Source organism: Hordeum vulgare, chromosome 3H, assembly GCF_904849725.1.
Source record: "Hordeum vulgare subsp. vulgare chromosome 3H, MorexV3_pseudomolecules_assembly, whole genome shotgun sequence".
Taxonomy (NCBI): domain Eukaryota; kingdom Viridiplantae; phylum Streptophyta; class Magnoliopsida; order Poales; family Poaceae; genus Hordeum; species Hordeum vulgare.
Window position 1 is genome coordinate 422313712 of NC_058520.1, and position 9986 is coordinate 422323697.

Genomic DNA, 9986 nt, shown 5'->3' on the forward strand with positions numbered 1-9986 from the left:
AACTATTTTATTATTGCCTCTAGGGCATTTTTGCAACACTTCCCACTTGCACTAGAGTCAGTAATCTAGACTCACATCTCTATGTGCTTTGTGAAAGAGCTATTAGGCGCCTTGACCTATCTCTATAGATCTTAATGCCCAATATGTAAGTAGCCTCTCCTAGGTAATCCTTCACGCTTTCCAAAAACTCTACATTGTTTCCAATCAGCAATATGTCATCCACATATAATATTAGAAACGCTATAGAGCTCCCACTCACTTTCTTGTAAATACAAGATTCTCCAAAGACTTGTATAAACCCAAACACCTTGATCACCTCATCAAAGCACGGATTCCAACTGCGAGATGCTTGCACCAGTCCATAAATGGATCGCTGGAGCTTGCACACTTTGTCAACATTCTCTGGATCGACAAAACCTTCGGGTTGCATCATATACAACTCTTCCTTAAGAAACCCGTTAAGGAACGCCGTTTTGACATCCATCCGCCAAATTTCATAATCAAAAAATGCAGCTAGTGCTAACATGATTTGGACGGACTTAAGGTTCGCTACGGGTGAGAATGTCTCATCGTAGTCAACTCCTTGAACTTGTGAAAAACCCTTTGCCACAAGTCGAGCATTGTAAACGGTCATATTACCGTATGCGCCCGTCTTCTTCTTAAATATCCATTTGTTCTGAATAGCCTTGCGACGTTCAGGTAATACTTCCAAAGTCCATACTTTTTTTTCATACATAGATCCTACCTCAGATTTCATGGCTTCTAACCATCTGTTGGAATCTGGGCCCACCATTGCTTCTCCATAACTCGCAGGCTCATTGTTATCCAACAACATGATTGATAAGACAGGATTCCCATACCACTCCGGAGTAGTATGTGTTCTTGTCGACCTGCGAGGTCCGACAGTAACTTGATCTGAAGCTTCATGATCATCATCATTCGCTTCTTCTTGAACTGATGTTGCCTCGGTAGAAATTTCTTTTTGCGCCGTGCCACCATCTTGTTGAAGTAGAGGTTCCACAACCTAATCAAGTTATATTTTCCTCCCACTCAATTCTTCCGAGAGAAACTCTTTCTCAAGAAAAGCACCGTTATTAGCGAAAAACACTTTGCCCTAGGATCCGAGATAGAAGGTATACCCAACTGACTCTTTTGGGTAACCTACGAATACACACTTTTCCGCTTTGGGTTCTGATACGTCTCAAACGTTTCTATAATTTTTGATGGTTTCACGATGTTATCTTGTCAACGTTGGATGTTTTGTTTACCTTTTATATCATTTTTGGGACTAACTTATTAACTCAGTGCCAAGTGCGAGTTCCTGTTTTTCTGTGTTTTTGACTCTTTTCAGATCTGATTTTGGAACGGAGTCCAAACGGAATAAAATCTCCGAAATGAATTTTTCCAGAATGGAAGAAGATAGGGAGGCTTGAGGGCCAAGCAAGTGGGCTGTCGGGACCCCGATCCTAAGCCATAGGAATCCAGCCTGTAACACATCGCATCCCTTTGTGGTCTCACGCACGGTTAACTCCACGGCTGCAGCCTTACCTTAGCCGGGACCGTTTGCGTCTTTTGACTCACGTATGCGATAGTGTCGCTAGCAATCCAATGTCAAAGAACCCGGATCGACATGTCTAGTCATAAACCAAAGTGGCAGTTCCGCACAAGGACAGGCATACATGACCCAACAAAGCAGGTGTCGGTCACCAACGAACGTAGACGAGTCGTAGCAAGCTACAAGGACTCCATTACGTCGCGTGACATTTCCCCAAAGGGGACAGACACAGCAGCTAAGAAAGACACATGCCGGTCAACCAATGTGTCCGAAGCAGTAGCGAACTACCAAGGCTTGTTGGATCACAAAGGGGCATTTCCTTGTAAGGAGTGCTACTAAAGTTCACGACTAGGTATTCGAACCCCATACATATCAAGTAAGACACACGTACGCATGGCATACCGATATGTATAGATACATCGATGGCATCACAACATAACCATAACCATACAAGCTTTATTTAAGAGGCTCGGAACAGCCACACACATAATATTACACATTAAGGGTCTCTCGACCCATAATAGCAGTCATACAATTACAAGCCAGCGGAAGAGTTATAAACTATGTGGGTACAGAGAGAGCAACTAGAAGGCACATGGCCTGACTATACTACAGAGCCGACGTAGGGCCAGATCGTAGCTGGGACACCAGCTACTCGTCGTCGTCGATGTCTACGAAGAACCCTCCATTAGGGTCATTAGCAACCTCTGCAACATTTATTAAGCAAACATGAGTACGAAGGTACTCAGCAAGACTTTAGGATGACTAACTACTCATGCAAGGTATCAAGAAGGTATTGTGGGGTTTCATGCGGAAAGCCAGCATTTGACTCGTGGCTAGACAACTTGCTTTTTTGAAATTAGTTTTGACAACTTGATTTCTCGCACACGAGTCCACTAACACCACAACAATACACTATCGTGGAATCATTCCGTCTCCATACGGAAATGCCGTCCACGACACTCACGCTTATCTTGACAATTTTATGAGTAGCCATTGAAGTTATCTATGAACAACATATGTCTCCAAGTAGTCCATATCCGCGGACGCGGCTATTCGGATAGATCATAACCCTGCAGGGGTGTACTTCGTCACACACGCTCCCGCCACTTATCGCCATGTGCACGTCATGCACCTCGGCAACCTTCAAGCGGAAGCCCAGCGAGGGAGTCGGCCACGACCGTTAACCACACTAGTACCTAGTCCAGGTTTATCGCCTATCTGAGAGTATCCCGTACGGAAGTCCGGCCGAGGTTTCCGCCACGGCCTCAAACGATGTGCACAGGGTTCCCAAGCCCACCATGCGGGTGCCACTTGGTACACCGTGCCACTGCCTACCGCATCACGGTCCACCTCTCAGGTCAGCACCATGCACGGCCTCCAGCATTACTATAAACACCAGAAACTACTTGCAAATCCTGGACCGAGTACTACGCGATTAATAGGCCGAGCGGGGTCATATTTCAGGGCCCAGCATGTGGTAGTATCTAGTCTTGGATTACATACACGGAACTCAGTTCCTAAGGACGGTTCCAATGAAACAACCCGCCATGTACTCCTACACAGCCTTTCACCGGTACCTTTACCAATCAAGTTCAACACACGACCTTTGCTCACCGAACACATTCCACATTTCTGTTCATCTCCCAGATGACAGACCATACACAACTCTAAGCATAGCATGCATAGCAGGATAAGGCACATCACAGCTCAAGCAACTACCAGGTATGCTAGGTTGCAAGGTTCGGCTATTTACTGTGACAAGGTTAAGTCATGCAAAGGAAGTGGGTCCAACTATCATGGCAAAAGCAGTTGAAGCATTTGATCCTAATGCAATAAATAGGTGCAGGAGCAAGAACATAGGAGTTATCGGGATGATCAAAAGGGTTGCTTGCCTTGTTGCTCAGAAGAGGAACGATATCCGTCAAACGGATATTCGGTGGAATCCGGGGGTGCGGAGCCTACCGAAATGAATGGCAACATTCAATAACAATCATATGCAATCAAAATGATGCATGAGCATGGCATGAGAATGCAAGTGGTAAGTTATTATAATCAAGATGTTTTAGGTTTAGAGTTGATTTGAATCACACTCGAATAGCAATTCAAACGGGTATTCTCGGATACCGGTTTAATTGATTCGACCTGATGCTCAGATCAACCTAATGTTAACATGCATGAAATGTCATGCTATGGTACTGATTTATCTCTAGGGCAGTGTGTGATCATTGTATTTATAATGAAATTTGGATATTTTTGCAAATTCCATTTATAAAGTGATTAAAAGAATTGAATTATTCCTTATTTCTCAATTTAGGGTTCTGTGACCTTTTCAAACATAGTTGAAAATAGCATAATCAGAATCGTTGAATTTTTCTGATACTTTTTCATATATAAATTATTTTCATTGCAGTTACAGATTAATTTCTATGGTTTTTGCAATTTTTAGCAATTTCCTGAATTATTTTTATACTGGAAATTCCATTTATTGCATCAGGCTGACGTCGGCAGGTCAGCCGACCTGTTCAGGTCAAACCTGACAGGGGGGCACCACTGGTCAGCCTCTCTGCGGCTAATCCCGCGCTGACCAGCCCCTAATTGGGGTTTGACCAGGCGTGGGGCCCTCTGTCAGCGACTGAGGGGAGGGCGATTACGCCCTAATGGTCGGCCACGTCGACGGCCACCGGAGGGTGGTCGCCGCGACCAAACCCGCGGCGGAGGGCTCGCCGGAGGCGACCTAGACGGCGCTGCACAGCACGAAAACGGACGCGGTTGGCAGCTACAGCAAGCTCGCGAAGTGGCCGATCTGGCAGGACCAACTAGGGAGGCTAGGGTCGCCGGAAGAGGCATCGGCGACGAGCTGGAGCGGCGGCCGAAGCTCGGGCGTCGTCGGGGGCTTTGAATCAGAGGGATCCACGCTTAGTTCTTAGCTGCTACGGCATCTACGCGTCGTCTTGGAGCTTCTGGTGCTCTCGGGAGGACGAGCTGGACATCGGAGGGCTACCGGCGACGAGCGGCAGCGGCGGTGCTCGTCGGGCTCCGGTGAAACTAGGGCTAGAGGAGGGGATCGACGGGGAAAACTTAGGGAAAACCACCGCATGCTCACAGGGAGTGCAGAGAAGAGCTCAGACGGCTCGGGGAAGGCCTGGGGGCGACGAATCGACGGGAGAGGTCCGGCGGCCGGAGGAGGAAGACGACGGCGTTGCGGGCGTTGCAGGGCTCGAGGAGGCTTCGGCTTCTGCAGAGACGACCAGGGCGATGAGGCGGAGCTAATGGCGTGCTCGGGGAGGGGTTCCTATGGCCAGAGGCACGGCCAGCTCGAGCTCGAGCTCGGCTCTAATGGCGGCAGCAGGGAGAAGGAGGGGATCCGGGAGGAGGGGAAGAACCGAGGCGGGGAATGGATAGGGGAAGCTCTTGGGAGCTTATCCCTGTCGTCGCCAGCGCGAACCGGAGGCCAGGCAGGCACGCAGGTGCGTGGCCGCGCCCGAGGAGGCGGCGGCCACCTCCTGCTGCCTACTGGCGCGAGGGAGGGGACGAGCGGCGAGATGGGCCGGGCCTGGCTTGGGCGACAGGTAAGACCTTTTCCTTTTTCTCTTTTTTTGTTTTTCTGTTTTGCTATTTATTGCTTTGCTAATTATTTCAGCTCCAAAACAAAAAGTAAAAACTATTTTAGACCTCCTGAAATATTTATTATAATATCCCCACACATTTCCAAGACTTTCAACATTTTTGGAAAAATTATAGTTTCTGATTTCAAATTTTAAATTTGAAACCAGTGGCTTTTGCATTTATTTAAAATGCTTAAAGTGTCAAGAAAATAGTTTTCTCCAATGCTCATTTACTTTCATGATTTATCAGAAAATTTGAACATTTCTTGAGGCCATTTTGGGTTCATTGATTTTGAACTAGTTGAAATTTCCTTTAATTGAAATGGTGGCTAGGGTTTTGAGTTTTTCCTTTGCCACTTTGTTGTTTTTGTTGAAACTTCTTGGATGCAAATGCAAAGAAGACATGAGCACAATGCTATCTTGGTTAAGGGTTAGGGATGTGACAACTCACCCCCACTCAAAAGAATCTCGTCCCGAGATTTAGAAGTCGTCGGGAATAATGCAGGATATTCGAGTCGGAGACGATCCTCTCTTTCCCAAGTTGCCTCCTTTTGAGAATGATTTGACCATTGAACTTTAAGAAACTTGAGGTTTCGACGTCGAGTGGTACGCTCAGCTTGATCAAGAATACGCACGGGGTATTCTCGGTAAGAAAGGTTATCTTGTAGATCAAGCGTTTCGTGGTCTACTTCACGGATAGGATCCGAAAAGCAACGCCTCAGTTGCGAGACGTGGAAAACATCATGAACCTTGGAAAGATGCGGAGGAAGTTCCAACTGGTAGGCAACTTCTCCTCGTTTGGCAAGAATGCGAAAAGGTCCAATGTAACGAGGAGCCAACTTGCCCTTGATACCGAAACGATGGGTACCCTTCAAAGGTGTAACCCGAAGGTAAGCCTTCTCGTCAACTTCAAAGGTCACAGCCTTATGATGATGATCATATTGGCTCTTTTGATGAGACTGGGCTGTTTTCAACTTTTCACGAATAATGCGAACCTGCTCTTCTGCATCCTGGATCATGTCCGGGCCAAAGAGTTGCCTCTCTCCGGTTTCTGACCAATTAAGAGGTGTTCGACATCTTCGTCCATAAGAACTTCAAAAGGGGCTTTGCCCAAGCTTGATTGATAACTATTGTTATAAGCGAATTCGGCGAATGGAAGGCACTTCTCCCAATTCATACCGAACGAAATAACACAAGCTCGGAGCATATCTTCTAGGATTTGATTCACTCTTTCTACTTGACCACTTGATTGGGGATGGAAAGCAGTGCTAAAAGATAAGTGAGTCCCCATGGCATTCTGAAAACTTTCCCAGAAGCGAGAAGTAAAGATACTTCCCCAGTCCGAGTTAATTTCTAGGGGAACACCATGAAGAGACACTATTTGAGAGATATATAACTATGCTAGCTGGCTAGCTGTTATACTCTCACGAACAGGAAGAAAATGAGCCACTTTGGAAAGACGGTCAATGACCACAAAGATAGCATTATTTCCTTTCTTGGTCTTGGGAAATCCGGTAATGAAATCCATGCTAACTTTATCCCATTTCCATTCAGGAATAGCTAAAGGTTGAAGGGTGCCAGCAGGCCTTTGATGTTCTGCCTTAACTCGACGACAAACATCGCAGTTAGCAACGAACTCAGCAATTTCTCTCTTCATCCTAGTCCACCAGAACCTCTGGCGTAGGTCCTGATACATCTTAGTACTACCGGGATGAATGGTGAGAGGGGAATCATGAGCCTCCTTAAGGATTAACTGCCTTAGATGTGGGTTCTTAGGAACCACTAAACGATTCTGGAAGAATACCACACCTTGATCATTCATGGAAAATTCTTTAGCGTTTCCGCTAAAAATATTCTCCTTGATCCGTGATATACCCTTGTCACGCTTTTGGCCAGCTATAATTTGATCCTTAAGAGTAGGCTTCGCCACCAGGGTAGAAAGGAATCCTTGAGGAACAATATGAAGATTCAACCTCCGAAAGTCCTCATGGAGAAGTGGTTGACCTTGTTGTAGCATCAAATTGTTACAATAAGATTTACGACTTAGTGCATCGGCCATTACATTGGCCTTCCCCGGGGTGTAAGTTATCCCTAAGTCGTAATCCGAGATCAACTCAACCCACCGTCTTTGCCTGAGATTCAAATCCGGCTGGGTGAAGATATATTTCAGACTTTGGTGATCAGTGAATATTTCGCAACGATTACCCAGAAGGTAATGTCGCCAGGTTTTTAGTGCATGGACCACAGCTGCAAGCTCAAGGTCATGTGTGGGATAATTATCCTCATGTGGTCGCAACTGTCGAGATGCGTATGCGATCACATGACGATCTTGCATGAGAATGCAACCTAATCCTTGTCGCGAGGCGTCGCAATAGATAACAAAGTCCTTAGAAAAATCTGGTGGTAGCAACACAGGTGCGGAAGTCAGGCGTCTTTTCAGTTCCTGAAAACTATGCTCACACTGTGGTGTCCACTCGAACTTTTTATCCTTCTTGAGGAGTTCAGTCAGAGGCTTTGCAACCTTGGAGAAATTCTCGACGAAGCGGCGACAATAGCTCGCTAGACCAAGAAAACTCCTAACTTGCTTAACCGATTCAGGTTGAGTCCAATCAAGGACAGCTTGAACTCTCTCGGGATTGACAGCAATACCCTTACCAGAGATTACGTGGCCTAGATAGGTCACTTCTGGTAACCAGAATTCACATTTTGAAAATTTGGCATAAAGGCGATGCTCTCGAAGTTTCATCAATACCAGCCTTAGATGCTCGGCATGTTCTTGTTCATTCTTGGAGTAGATGACAATATCATCGAGGTATACTACGACGAATTTATCCAAATACTCCATAAAGATTGAATTCATCAGTCAAGAGAAGGTGGCTGGGGCATTGGTTAAACCGAAGGACATAACGGTGTACTCATATTGGCCATAACGAGTAACAAAGGCCGTTTTTGGAATGTCCCCGTTCTTAATCTTGATTTGATGGTATCCCAACCTCAAATCCATTTTGGAGAAGACTGAGGATCCAGCGAGCTGATCGTACAGATCGTTGATCCTGGGGAGCGGATACTTGTTCTTTATGGTGACCAGGTTAACTGGTCAGTAATCTACAACCATCCGATCCGTTCCGTCTTTCTTCTTGACGAAGAGGACGGGACAAGCCCAAGGAGAAGAGCTAGGACGAATGAAACCCTTGTTCAAGGCCTCATCTAATTGCTTCTTAAGTTCGGCTAGCTCCTGGGGTGCCATCTTATAAGGTCTTCTGGCTATTGGGACGGTTCCCGGAACAAGATCTATCACAAACTCTACATCTCTGTCAGGTGGAATTCCTGGCAGTTCCTCTGGGAAAACATCCGGGAAGTCACGGACTACCGGAATGTCTTCAAGTTCCGGAAGAGGGTTGGCATTTAGGGAATAGAGCTGGCATTTGGCAACTCGAGTAGAGACATTTACTATCTCACCTGAGGGATGGGTAAGCTGGACATTTCTAGAGCGAGTATCAATCTTGGCATAGTGAGCTGACATCCAGTCCATGCCCAAGATGATATTAATATCCGAAGATTTCAACGCTATCAATGAGGCTAGAAAAACTAGCATGTCTACTAGAATTTCATTGTCATAGGTTATCCTAGAGATTTGCCATTTACTACCAGGGGTTTGGACAACCAATGGGATTGGCATATCACAAAATGACATGTTACGCAACTGTGCATAACTTTCTGAAATGAAGGAATGAGAAGACCCAGTGTCAAAGAGAACGGACGCTGGGTGATGATTAACAAGAAGCGTACCCAGCATGACGTCGGGATCCTCTGCAGCTTCTTCTGCTGACACATAGTTCACACGGCCACGTGCAGGAGTTGGCTTCACATAAAACGCTTTGCCCGACTTGGCCTGCCCAACAGACTTTCCGGGTTGCTTGGCACCCACATTCTGAGGACACTCACGGGAATAATGCCCTGGTTCTCCACACTTGTAGCATATCACCTGGTTGGCACGTGGTGCAGCATTGCTAGCTGGACCACCATAAGCTTTTGCTGGAGGGTTGGCCTGATTCGTCTGAGGCGCCACGTAGGATGGCCTCGGAGTGTATCTTGGCGGCAGAGAACTGTTTGGAACCCACAGCCTGCGTTTTGGAAACGCGAAACCAGAAGACGAGCCAAAGTCACGGGGGTGCTTCCTTGTGGCTTCAAAGTCAGTATGACCAGTCTCTGCACTGATCGCTTTGTTGACCAGGGCTTGAAAGCTTGCACACTCATGGAGGCGCAGGTCTCGACGGAGCTCAGGGCTCGGACCCTTACGGAATCTTGCTTGCTTCTTGGCATCAGTAGACACCTCCTCTGTTGCATAGCGGGCGAGGTTACCGAACTCGCGGCTATAGGCATCCACAGACAACTTGCCCTGAGTGAAGGCACATAACTCCTCTCTCTTTCTGTCCATCAGGCCCTCTGGAATATGGTGCAGACGGAAAGCTGCGCTGAAGTCTGCCCATGTGGCCACTGGTTCAGCGGGACGCATAGCTTCAAAATTCTCCCACCATAGATTGGCGGGTCCCTCCAGGAAATACGCCGCAAAGGTCACCTTGTCGGCCTCAGACACATTCGCAGAGCGAATCTTGCGTGAAATGCTGCACAGCCAGTCATCAGCGTCGAGGGGATCGACGGAATGATGAAACTTTGGAGGATTCAGCTTCACAAAGTCATTGAGGGACACTGCAGCATTCCTAGGCTGTCGAGCCGTATTCTGCTCAATACGCTCTAGCAGACGGTTGGTCTCCCTTTTGTTTCTTTCTGCCTCAAGCATCACTTCTACCAGAGAAGGTGGG